This window comes from Heterodontus francisci, chromosome 20 (assembly GCF_036365525.1).
Source record: "Heterodontus francisci isolate sHetFra1 chromosome 20, sHetFra1.hap1, whole genome shotgun sequence".
In the NCBI taxonomy this organism is placed as follows: Eukaryota; Metazoa; Chordata; class Chondrichthyes; order Heterodontiformes; family Heterodontidae; genus Heterodontus; species Heterodontus francisci.
The window spans coordinates 50138161-50152244 of NC_090390.1; the positions used below are offsets into that span (position 1 = coordinate 50138161).

At 43.2% G+C, this 14084-nt stretch overlaps 1 protein-coding gene across 4 annotated transcripts in view; it reads right to left on the minus strand.

The window, feature by feature from the left end:
• Positions 1 to 14084, minus strand: part of ptprea (protein tyrosine phosphatase receptor type Ea) — a 308394-nt gene that overhangs the window by 215772 nt on the left and 78538 nt on the right. The gene's annotated exons all lie outside the window — the stretch shown is intronic.

The following is a 14084-nucleotide window of genomic DNA, read 5'->3' on the forward strand; positions in this document are numbered from 1 at the left end:
TTAACTGCCACTTAAGGGCTTCCTCCTGCCGCCGTGGGTATTTTACCAGTGACGGGCAGGCGGGTGGGTGGCTCATGCTCCCAGAACGCCGCTAGGTAAAACCTGGCAGCCTTCTTGTGGGCTGGGGGGGGGGGTGGTGGCCTTCTTATCAGGGAGCCTCAGAGAGGCGGAAGCTTCGCCCAAGGCTAATTAAGGGCCTGGGGAGTGTAAAATCCCGGTGTGGCCCCCAAGGCCCAGCGGAGGCGGGCTCGCCTCTGACTTTTTGGCCAGTGGGCCAAGTGTAAAATTCTGGCCTGAGTCTTAGCGGATAGCTCTTTCAAAGAGCTGGCACAGGGACAATGGACTGAATGGCCTCCTTCTGTGTTGTATCATTTTATGATTCTATGAAAAGCTCCTCAATCTCCATCTTTCCTGGATTGGCATTTGCTTTCCAACTTCCCTTGGAATACCTTGGGACGTCATGCTAAAGGCACTGCATAAGTGGAAGTTGTTACTGTTGGGTTCAGTGCCTTCTAAAAAGAAACACAAGAATCTGGCTTTGCATAACTTACAGTGAAGAAGTTGTGTCACATAAACACAAACAAGTGGTTCTGTATTAGTCTCGGCTCCTGATGTTGTGCAATCTGCCCCATTAATATTATGGGACAGACTGCATAGTATTAACAGTAACAGACAAGCAACTCACATGCATAAACTGCTTGAAAGTCAGAATTCACTACTTTATATCTGAATGTTCCCTGATGGGTGAGGGAGGTATGTACAGGTCTGAAATAGGAAAGCTGCATCAATGTTTATTTATCTATATGGATAGGTGAGCACTCATCCCATCTGCTACTAGAAACAAAAGCTGGTTCTCCTGAAGGCAGCATATACAGTGCCACTGATATCAAGAAAAGCTACCTGTTTGTGGTCTTGTTACGTGGTCTTAACACCTCCAGAAGCACCAGTGCCTCATTGACCTTACGCTACTGCTGCCATCAAAATTGACAGGATCCTTTAAACTCCTTTGTTATACACTAAGTATTTCTGAATGATGAGTAATTAGGAGGATGACCAATGGCATAGTGCATCTGGAATCTATTTTTAATTCTATTTTTAAATACTTTCTCATCCAGTTGAAAATGCTAATAAAGCAGGTAAAATATTACTTCACACAGGAAATGCAGTGGAAATCAAGTCAGTGGCTCATGGCAATGAGACTGGAATCTGTATTTGGAGTGGGAAAGGGAAGCAATATTTAAAATCCAAACAAAACAATCCAGCATTATAAAATATCTTTTACAGAGATATTTGAGACCTGCAAGCCATGGATTGCTAAATGCAGTCGTTTACTGTTTAGTTGATAGCCTTGAATGAAAGTTAAGGTGCAGCTTTGAAGCAGATGCAAACTATAGCTGGTGCATGCAGTATATTCAGTTCAGGAAGATTCAAGAACGCTGTCACGAGAAAAGTAGTTGAGTTTAACAGATGGTGTCCAAGCTGTCAAAAGCAGCACTTCAGCTGTTCGACCGACAATGAGCATCTGCCTTATCGCTGAAGAAGGTAACAATTTTTTTCTTTATTAAATTTTCAGCTGTTTACACAAAGATGCATGTTCTTGTGAAGCATTTCACACAACAGTTGTACCAGTGCTTGTGGGAAGGGTATGTTGATTTATTGGTTTCTTGCCATGGCTGTGCCTGCAGTGGGACCAATCCCCTTGGTCAGTAGTGCCGTGGGTTACAGAGAATTCTACTTGTAGGAAATACTACAATTACGAAATGATGAGGTTCATTCTTTTAATTCATATCAATGCACAGAGCAAGGCAATACTATGGGCCAGGATTTATTCCGGCGATGGGGGTTCCGGTGATGGGCTGGAGGGTGGGGGGAGACCCCAACTCAACCCTCTGTCAGACCCCCATTGCTATTTAACAGTGGGCAGCCAATTCACTGCCCGCCATAGGGGTTGCCGCCACTTTAAGGGACAAGCTCCCACCTCCAGAGTTGCGGGCCAATCGGAAGGCTGGGAGCTCTGCAGCACTGGCAGCGTCATCGGGAGTGGTGGTTACACAATAGGCCCAAGGGCCTGTTTCTGTGCTGTATAACTCTATGACTCTATGCCAGTACTGCAGGGGGCCCTGCAGTCCCAAAGAGGTGAGTGGGGTTGGGGTTGCCAGGGCCATTCAAATAGGCCCCTGCGACGGTGCTGGGGGGTGAGGGTGTTGGTGGGGGTGGGCGGGGCTCTTCCCGGGCGGGTTGCCATCGCCAACCCAAAGGAGGGACCTCCCTGATCCCGCTAGGAGGCTGCCAGTCATCACCAGGCAGCATCTCCCCGGGTTGGCGGTCCTTCAGCCTTCAATAAAATTGAAGTGGAGGCAGGAAGAGGCCCCATTAATTGGCCACTTAAGGTCCTCAATTGGCCTGGGGCAGGAAGGCTGTCCGGAGCCTCCCCCCGCCCCGGACAAAATGGCAAGGGGCCTGGGCGATGCCAGGAATGGTGTTCTCTGCCATTTTGTTTGTTTCCCCACCCTCCCCCGGTCTCCATGCCCATCTCCAAGTGCAGCAGACAATCCTGCCCCCTTCAGTCTGTGCTAACAGAGAATGGCCCCTTGAGCAAGATGCTAGAACTTGTTTCCCTGCACGATCAGGAGGGAAAAGGAGAAAATTAGCAGCGAAAAAAAAAAATCCCTCAAATAGTCCCTGATCATTTAACTGAACTGGTGGTCATGTAATGTTCATCAGTTCCTGCAGTCTTCTGTCCTGTTGCCCTCTGTTATCACAAAGTAGTTACAAGCAGTGATAACAGCCATTCCACACCACAGTGCTGTGTTTGAGCTCAAGGATATTTTTCAAACAGAAACAATTTATCAACTAAAACAGTTAGCAAACTTTAGGGCAACAGCTTTTCCCAAATATACAAATTGTGTCAGTCAAATGAGGGCTGTTTATTAATGGAGACCTATATTTTTTACTTTCAATAGCACCTAATGTTTCAATGCTTCAATCATGCTAAGCCTAGCATTATACACCAACACTGAAAACACCAAGAGGATCAAAATAAAAGCTCAATATTAATGAATACAGCTTTTTGTGCTTCACATTCATTAAAATCCCCCTTCCTTTTCATCGACAATTTACCAGAAGCTGAAAGAAAAGGGGCACATTCATACACTAGACAGAACAGATACTGTTAGAAACTGTTGATTATGTTAAATCTGTTGTCTGCATCTACACCTTTAACAACAGCCATACTATGTACAAAAAAACTCTACACAGGACAAGGGTATGGTTGGTATTCTAGCTCCAATCCTTTTTTTTTTACACAATTAGAAATGCAAAAGTTGTTCCTCTGAAGAACTGGCAAGTTCTGCTGAGGTAAGAGGGAAGGTTGAGACAAACCAATCCAGTTACAAACCACGGCAAACAGACAGTTCCACAACAACACTTCACACACTTTATTATGTCAACCTTTCTCATAGTTCTTCAACAAATGAAAAGTTTAACCACAGCTAAAAAAATAATGGATACATTAATAACCTTTTCAGCCATTAATAACGAGTTTACCAGTCCTCTAACTCATTATACTGTGGATTTTTAGGCTGTAGGTTTAATTCCCTAAGTAGTGAGTCCCTGGTCATGGCTATGCTGTTTGGGAAAGACAGTGAAGACCACCGTTTAGGTGAGAGCACAGGGAAGATATCTTGGATGGTTCTCTCTTCGCAGTTAGCTCAGGAATCGCATTGGCAGGAACTTAATGCAGGTTTTCTGCCCACATTTGTACTCTACACTTTTGGGTTATCATTGCCACTCTCATTTAGCTGTTTCCCTCAACATAATAATGTCACAAAATTGGAACTTGACAAGCTACCAGTATTAACGACACTTTAAACTTACACAGGGCAATTTTTCCTAGGTACTTCACACACATTAAAGAACCTCTGAGGTGGCCAAGATTGGATCTTAAGCTGAAATGTCAGTTTTAGCCTGCATTTTGGGCAAGGCGCCATCTTGATAAAGGAGTTGAAACTTGCACGAGGAATGACTGGGAGGGTCGTTAAGAGCTGACTGACACTTAAATTGCCTGATAGCGCTCATTAACTGTACAGCATTTTTGAGGCTAGCGCTTGGCCTATACCATCTCCTAAAAGCAACCAGCTGACTGGAAAAAAATTAGTCGTTGCAGAGGATTTTGAGCACTTCTTAAAGGTATATCCCTGTCACTTGCTGCTGCAGATTTGAAGAGGACTTTTGAAACATGTGGGAGACTTTCTGAGACACTTGGCCAAAACTTCACCAAAACTCTATCAACATTCATTCCAGTAATTCTCTGAGGATCTCACCTAAAAAGAGTAAGTGCTGCACTACACTACATTACACAACACAACAACTTATATTTAGTGCATTTAATGTAATAAAATGTCCCACAGCACTTAGCATTATAAATCAAAATACAACATTGAACCACATTAGGAGATTTTAGGTCAGATGGCCAAAAGTTTGGTCAAAGAGGGAAGTTTTAAGGAGTGTCTTAAAGGAGGAAAGCAAGATAGAGAGGCGGGGAGGTGTAGCGAGGGAATTCCAGAGCTTAGAGCCTAGGAAACTGAAGACACAACCACTAATGGTGGAGTGATTAACATCGGGGATGTTCGAGGTCAGAATTAAATGAGCGCAATCCAATTAGTCCCACTCCCCTGCTCCATCCCCGCAGCCCTGCAAGTTTATTTCCTTTGAATGCCCATCCAATTTCCTTTTGCAAGTATTGATTGTCTCTGCTTCCACCACCCTCATCGGCAACCTATTCCAGCTCATTACCACTCGCTGTGTAAAAAAGCTCTTCCTCACTTCCCCCCTGCATCTCTTGCCCAAAACCTTACATTTTGTTATTCATTCATAAATTGTGGGCATTGCTGGCTAGATGATTTATTGCCCATCCCTAATTGCCCTTGAGAAGGTGGTGGTGAACTGCCTTCTTGAACCGCTGCAGCCCATGTGGGTTAGGTACACCAACAGTGCTGTTAGGAAGGGAGTTCCAGGACTTTGACCCAGTGACAGTGAGGGAGCATTGATATTGTTCCAAGTCAGGATAGTCTGTGGCTTGGAGGGGAACTTGCAGGTGGTGATGTTCCCATGCATCTGCTGCTCTTGTCCTTCCTAGGTGGTAGAGGTCGCAGGTTTGGAAGGTGCTGTCAAAGGAGTCTTGGTGAGGTGCTGCAGTAGAAACTCTGAAGGGTATAGACTATCATCTTTATTGTTTATAGAATCGACGCTGATACATTTTTTAAATTCACCTGACAGCTTTAATAAAACTACTCAAATCTATTGATTCTTATTTTTAGCACTAAGAATAGCTTTGGAATGATAAGCGATATCAAATAATTGTCCCTGCCATTTTTTGACACTTAATCAATTTCATCATCGCATCCAGTTGCTCCCATGCTATCCCCATCCCATGCCATGCCTCTCGTGCCATTTCCATCCATTCCTTCCATTCATGCCATGCCATCCCCATCCCTCCCATCAATTCCAACCCATCCCATCCGTCACAGAAACAATCTCTCTAGACAGGGTAACTTTGTTGTTGGATTCCTCTTACTGCCCGCTGTTTCTGTTCTCCACCAACACCACCAACCATCACCACCTCCTCCCCCCCACAAACCCTGCCACCTCCGCTGCTGCCACTAACTGTTGGCAGCTGTATGTGCATCATACGCTTCAGTCCTCCATGTGCGCCAGGCACCACCCACCAAATAAGCCCACCAACAGACATGCCCCTTGAATTGACCGTTCAAAACAGTCCAAACAGACAAAAAACGAGTATTACTTTTTAAACGATTTAACGATTTAAAATGATAAAGTAGGGAAGTGAAGAATGAGAGGCAAGAGACAACTCTCAAATGACAATTAAAGTGGCCTGTGCACTTATGATAATTACAGTTAAAACTACATAAAATAAATATCATTGAGAAGCAGTGAAATGATTTAATTCATAGTTGACTCATTCTTTCTTTTGGGCCTCCTTATCTCGAGAGACAATGGATACGCGCCTGGAGGTGGTCAGTGGTTTGTGAAGCAGCGCCTGGAGTGGCTATAAAGGCCAATTCTGGAGTGACAGGCTCTTCCACAGGTGCTGCAGAGAAATTTGTTTGTTGGGGCTGTTGCACAGTTGGCTCTCCCCTTGCGCCTCTGTCTTTTTTCCTGCCAACTACTAAGTCTCTTCGACTCATAAATTTGCGAAATTGAGTACTTACTGATTTTACTGCACTTTTATTTATCTCTTCCTGTTCTTCCCAAAAGAACATACAATATTCTTCACCATCATTGTTTGCAAAATATTTGCAGTTGATGGTAAGCAAATATCATTCATTGGTTATGTCTTTAAACTTTAATCTATGTAGTTTATTTGCCTTCTAGCATATTAAATTTAAAATAAAAATGAGATCTTTAATCTGGCATTATTTAAACACATTAGGAAGTTGAATTAAATGGAAGGACGTACAAAACTGCAAAGTACTCAAAGAATTAACTAATTTGTACAAATATTATTGTTACTTGGATGATTGAAAATAAAAGGGTGTTCAAGTACCATTGCATGACCAGTACTATACAGGAATTTGTTTAATCCAGAATTACCCACTTAATTTCCATACTAAACACCACTTCGCTGACAGATTACATACAGTGATTTCAGAATTGAAGAAATGCACCTGATTCAATTGAAATAATACATTAAATGGTTGCGCTTACTGGAGATTTGGATGGAAAATTTCTCCTGAAACCACCTTGCCCATGCTGCTGTCAATGCAGCGTCAAATTAAGGGCCTGGAAGTGGTTATTACTACCACCTTGGCATCAAACATGGGGAGAAAATTACCAGTAAATATAGCCACACAAGGAAGGTAACTGCTACACAGAGATGGCTTCACTGCTGAAAATTGTCTGGTGGATTGCTTGTCTTTTCTTAAAATTGATGAAAACTTGCTAAGGAATCATTATATACATGAAATGTTCACAAGAAATAGCCGTGAAGTAGGAATCTGTTTATGATAATCATTTGATTATCTCCAAAAGGGCCTTCACGCTGTAAATTGCAGAAATTATAATTGGATTGTCTATTGTCATTCTGATAAGCACCGTATTAATTACCTAAAGGTATTCAGAATGCTATGGATGACCTGCTGAAGTGTTCATAGTAAATGTGGTGGAAATGTTTCTAAATGTGCTAATGAATTTTCTTCGATTTAAAGCTAACCAATTAATCTAGTGCTGGGTCAAAAAGATTTTCCATCTGGTGGAGTGAGACAGGCAATGTTACATATACTCAAGTGCCTAAGCTCAGTCTCTCTGAACACACCTTCCTACCACCAAACTGACCTTTCAATATGTTTAGCGATGGTGCCTCAAAGTGCCTGGGTCCAATTAACAGAAGGAATGTGCTGCTGCAGCCAAACACTCAAGTTAGCAATATAAATAATAACTTTCACTGAAGTGAAAGAATATCTTAGCATGTTTTCAAATGTGTGCATCCATTTGATACATCACTAGATACAATAACTTAGTTTGGATTTTTAGCAACAGAAATTGCACTCTGCTCTGGAGATACAATTTTTCTTTCCTGCAAGTTAAACCAATTACTTGTGCTGGAAGGATTGATAACTCATGCAGGTAGACCATTAAAGATTTCATCACACTGCTAACTAAAAACTAATTCAAAAATGACTTCACACTTTGATAACAGTGCCAATATCTTGTGATCACTATAGGTAACGTCATTGATGTCCTTAATCATACAATGTCCTTCTGTACTCTGTGCATATTTTGTGAATGAGTGAGCTGCCAGCATGGTACAAAAGTTCAAACTTCCTCCATATGTCGACTTTATCCAGCTTGGGAGTGTTCACTGCTGGGAATTGTTCTATCAAAATATTTACTGAAGCAGCAGGAATTTTAGTTTGTATTTAGCAACAAGTAGAAGCATGATTCTACTATCAATGTCTTTTTTTGGCAGTTTTCCTCAATAATCTTCCCCTCTCCCTAGAAATTCGATGGCACAGGCCTGTTTATCAGCAGCAAAATGGGTGCCCGAGCTTCTAATATGGTGGGTGGGGTGCAATTATTACACTTTAGAAGTACACTGCCCACCACATTGGTAAAGGCAGAAAAAGAGGCAACCGGGGCCTGTGCCCGAAACAGGTGTTAGGCCCTTAGCATATGCCAATAAGGGCTTCAAACAAGCATTAGGCCTACGCTGTTGAGGTCCCCTTTGCAAATTGCATAGCCCTGGTCTGCATATCACCTTAAAAGGATTGGTGGAGGCTGTCAAAAAGGAAAACTTTTTAAAGAAATACTTCATGGAAGAAGTGGGATTGAGTCCATCTGTGTCCATTTCTGGTCGCTGTTTGGCACCTTTCCAATCTCCCTCCCATTCCCAATTGCTTATCCCCCCTCTGCCAGGACTGACCCGAGGTCAGCAACCAGTGATGCAGTGGCCCCAAACTTCAGTCCGCTTTGCCTGGGGCTAGTCAGCAGATGTCTACGGCTCACCGGTCTCAAGTTATCCAATATTGGATGGGCCTTGCCCACTTGTTATGGTGCAGGAATAATTCCCTGTGCCCAGTTCCCATTGGCATTTGTAAGCCTATGATTCTTTGTGGAGTACTGATCTTGTGTCCTTTGATAGCCCACCCAAGTGACTACACATATAATCCTCTGGGTGAGGTGCTACCAACTGAACCAATAAGTTATTGGCATATTGCAGGATAGATTACTAAGAACACTGGATTTTTTAAGCAGTTCTTTAAAAAAAAACACACACATTTTGTGTGCCAAGAACATTCTGCATATCTGCTCTTAATAAGGTTTTCCCATCACCCCTGTCTTTGTGGCCTACATTGGCTCCCAGCCCCAACATCACAGTTTTTTTTAAAGCTTGGGTTTAAACTTCTTCACTACTTTGTCCGTCTCACTTTCTGTCACCTCCACCAGCCCTACAAATGCCTTCCGCCACAGACTCTCTCTTCTGGTGACTTTAGCCTCTTATGAATCTGTCTCTCTCTTCACCCCACACCAATGGTAGCTAGGTATTCACCAAGCTAGGCTCCATGCTCTGGAATTTTCTCCCTAAATCCCTTAAGCCCTTCCTTATAAATCCTGACTCCTTGACTAACCTCAGCTAACATTTCCTTCTTTGGCTCAGCATGCACCTTTTGATTATGGCTCTGTGAATCACTTTGGCAGGTTTTTCTATATTAATGCGTTCTAGAGAAATTGTCATTTTCTCCACAATAGGAGAAACCCTCTTAAAATTTTGTGAGGTGATGGAGAAGTAGGGAAGAGTGAATAGTAGTGGAAACTGAATGAAGAGCTGAAGAATTAAGAGATTTGCGGGTGAATAAAAGTCATGTTCAAGGTGTAGTTCAAAGAGTCAGGTAGAGCACTACAGGGACAGGAGTAAGCCATTCTGTACCTCGAGCCTGTTCCGCCATGGCTGAGGAGACACGGAAGGGAAGAATTGCAACAGCAACATCCTTGCAGGATTTATTGGTATCTAAACGAAGTTGCATCAACCCAATTCATCCCCCCGATGCAATCCAAGGTCTGACACCCTGAATTTAACAGTTATGCTGCATAAAATTTTCAACTGGCGTTGGAAAGTTTTTAAAGGTGAGCCAAAGGATTTATTCATTTTCCACAATAAATCATAGCTATTAGTACAATATATTTGTTTCAGCCCAGATCACCAGACATTGAAACTAAACAGCAAACTGTTTAAAAGTCTCAACAATGTAATATTTTCTATGATTGAAAAGTCTTTCCCTGTAACAGAATCTGCCCGAAACCTTCAAAATCAGAAACATTTTCCAATGAGTTGACTGAGATTGACCTGTGGCCATATCAGTGAACCCGCCTCCTCTCACACGGACATAGCTGGTATTCATTTCTCAAGTGAACACTATAACCAGAAACAGAAACTTTGTTTCCTGACATTTCCTTAGTGTTCCAAGAATTGTACCAATGTTTAATGTTGTAGCATCCTATGGTAACACAGCAAGTAACAATACTCTGTTTTTAGACCTTGTAAGAAGCACACACACATTTGGTAAGAAAACAACAGTATACAGCAGTTTCACCAGATAATATCATCTGGGAAAAGCTCACGTGGTGAAGAAGTTGTGGTAAATAGGTTTACTGTTCAATTAATACTGCAACTTTGTAGTTAAACCATCTGCACCTTCCTGTGAGAAGTCAAGGCTTCCCACAAAAGGTACAGATTTTACTTTTAAAATATTACAGTACCACAATGCAAAGAAAACAATTCCTGTATGCTTTTATCTTTTCCATTTCCTGATACTGCACTATTGTCACTACCCCCTTTCTAAAATAAACCTAGTGTCAGTTTCCTCTTTGTCATGTGACTGAATTACAAACGGTCACTGTTAGAAAAACTAATCAGCTAGAGGATCCTTAAAGGGACACTGTTCTCTTGGTAAAATGAGTGTCATGTTTTCGAATTAGAGATCAAGAACAATACAATCATTGATTGCATCTGCTTTCCAAAAATGAATATATGTGATCTGAATTTTATAGTAAATGCCCAGTTCTTTACTAGACTTTTAATGGAACCTGTTTTGACTGAAGGTACAGGCCAGTGGGATCAAATGCTGTGAAACAGTTTTGCAACAGGTTTCCAGGAACTGAACCTACCTAAAAGCTACCTCATAATCTGCCACTGCTTTGCACAAAATAAATATAACTTAAATTACATGTGGCCTGACTGACAAAGATTGTGAATTTTTCATTTAACTACCTACAGGGCAAATTTGCATTCACAGCCAGAGTTCCTGAAATGAAAATTAAACAAGTAAAGAAAAAGCAAATTGCCCATGCCATCTGGTGACCATATATCCCAGTTTTCTGGGAACAGTTCCTGCACAATATATTGTGTCCCTGGGCAAACAACTTCCCTGGAGGAGTTTGCTGTTCATGAAACTCACCCTTGAATGAATACCCTAACTATTAAGGGCAGTGCAGGCAAATCAGGAGCCATGTGACCTTGAGCTATCCTGCGATTGGTCAATAAAGTGGGCCCAGCTACGTAGCAGGGTGGATTCCACTTGGTGGGAGGGACGTGGATCTCCTGTTTTTAACCAGTAGAAGGGGTAGACTCACTGAAGGACTTTAGTTTATGCAGAGATCCTGCTCTGTGGTCGCTGCACACATGCTCCACCCCCTCCAACACCCCCAACCAATCCCTCTCCCTTCAAAGGGATTCCCCCAATCATGCACAGTTTTCCTGTGAAACTCACCCTTCTCGACCTGTCTGCAGCCTTTGACGCAGTTAACTACACTATCCTCCTCCAACATCTCTCCACTGAAGTCCAGCTGGTGGGACTGCTCTAACCTGGTTCCATTCTTATCTATCTAATCATAGCCAGAATATCATTTGTAATGGCTTCTCTTCCATGCACCATTATCTTTGGTGTCCCCCAAGTATCCATCTTTGGCCTCCTCCTATTTCTCATCTACATGCTGCTCCATCTAAAAGGACAGCATTAGTTTTCACATGTAATATGATGATACTCAGCCCTACTTCACACCACTTCTCGTGAATCCTCCGTGGTTGCTAAATGATCAGACTGCTTATCTGATATCCAATACTGGATGAGAAATTTCCTCCAATTGAATATTAGGAAGACTGAAGCCATTGTTTTTGGGCCCTGCTCCAAATACCATTCCCGAGCTACCGACTCCATTTCTCTGGCAAATGTCAGAGACTAAACCAGTCTGTTCACAATGGTGTCACATTTGACCTCGAGATGAGCAACCAATTACATATTTACACCATTACTAAGACCGCCTATTTTCACCTCTGTAACATCGCCCAACTTTGCCCCTGTCTCAGCTTGTCTGCTGTTGAAACTTTCATTCATGCCTTTGCTATCTCTAGACTTCACTATTCCAACACACTCCTGGCCGGCCTCCCACATTCTACCCTCTGTAAACTTAAGGTCATCCAAAAACTGCTGCCCATGTCTTAACTTGCACGAAGTCCCATTCCCCTATCACCCCTTTGCTCACTGAGCTACAATGGGTCCCAGTGAAGCAACACCTAAATTTGAAAATTCTCATCCTTGTTTTTAAATCCCTCTATGACCTCTCCCTTCCCTATCTCTGTAATCTCTTCCAGCTCCACAACCCTCCAAGCTATCTGCACTCATCTAGTTCTGAGCATGAAGGCCATACCTTCAGCTGCTTAAAGCCTAAGCTTTGGAATACCCTCCCCACACTTCTCCACCTCTCTCCTTTGTTTTCCTCCTTTAAGATATTCCTTAAAGCTGACCTCTTTGACCAAGCTTTTGGTCATCTGACCCTAATATTTCCTTATGTGGCTTGTTGTCATATTTTGTTTTATACTTCTCCTGTGAAACGCCTTGGGATGTTATATTTACATAGTACATAATAAAAGTAGTTGTTGTTGGGGAAAACAGCCCCAGAACCAAAATTTCCAAGTAATGGGAGCTGTTGGTAACTGGACTAATGAGCGGCAGCTGGAGCTGGGGTGTTTGGATGTCCTGGGAACCAGATCAGAGCATGTTTCGTTACTTTGGATGACATGGGTGAATGTCGAGCTGTGTGTCCTTGGATTGGATTTAGAAAATACTCTGCTACATCAATATTTAGCCAGTCAACAGTGGTGCAGGCACAGATTACTAACCCACTCCGTGGTGACATATTTTGGGCAGTACTTGGCTGGGCTGATTGCGATGCCCATTCAAAGTGACTGTTGAGAGGCCCGAGTCATTTTGAGGGCCAGGCCTGATTTGTTTAATTCCAGTACTGAGCAGCTTGACAGTCATAGTGGGGGGTTTGTGAGGCGGGGGGGGGGGGGGGTGGAAGGAGGGAGGAGGAATTCTGGCTGCTCCCCAGTGGGGTGTTTGGTTGTCCAACCATTGCTTTTGTGTGCTGGTGTTCAAGGTGGGGAAGGAAGGAAAGAAGAAAGTATTCTGTGTGTATGCTTACATGTCCTGATCAAGTCGTTAAACTTTTTCCAGTACTACTGGGCCTGGGCGATGCAGGGGGGCCAGTTGAGTGGGGAGGGGTGGAATGTGCTCCAGTGCAGATGGCTTGTGCCGTGGGAGGGGGGGGGCGGGGGTGGATGGTCCTCATGGCGGGTGTAAACTGCTGGCCTTTATCACCACTTTCCTGCCTGCCCCCCATAACCCTCGACTCCCTTGTAGAGCAAAAATCTGTCTAACTCTGTCTTGAATATATTCAATGTCCCAACCTCCAGTGCTCTCTGGGGAAGAGAATTCTGAAGATTAACAACCCTCTGAGAGAAGAAATTCCTCCTCATCGCCATCTTAAATGGGAGACCTCTTATTTTGAAACTATGCCCCCTAGTTCTAGATTCCCCCATAAGGTGAAACATTCTCTCAGTATCTACTCCGTCAAGCCCCCTTCAGAATCTTATATATTTCAATAAGATCACCTCTCATTCTTCTAAACTCCAGTGAGTATAGGCCCAACCTGCTCAACCTTTCCTCATAAGACAACTCTTCATCCCAAGAAACATCCTAGTGAACCTCCTCTGAACTGCTTCCAATGCAAGTATATCCCTCCTTAAATAAGGAGACCAAAACTGTATGCAGTACTTTAGCTGCAGTCTTACCAATACCCTGTACAGTTTAGTTTAGTTTAGTTTAGTTTAGAGATACAGCACTGAAACAGGCCCTTCGGCCCACCGAGTCTGTGCCGACCATCAACCACCCATTTATACTAATCCTACACTAACCCCATATTCCTACCACATCCCCACCTGTCCCTATATTCCCCTACCATCTACCTATACTAGGGGCAATTTATAATGACCAATTAACCTATCAACCTGCAAGTCTTTTGGCATGTGGGAGGAAACCGGAGCACCCGGAGGAAACCCACGCAGACACAGGGAGAACTTGCAAACTCCACACAGGCAGTACCCAGAATTGAACCCGGGTCGCTGGAGCTGTGAGGCTGCGGTGCTAACCACTGCAAGACTTCCCTACTTTAATAGTCCATCCCCTTTGCACTAAATGCCAACATTCCATTTGCCTTCCTAATTACTC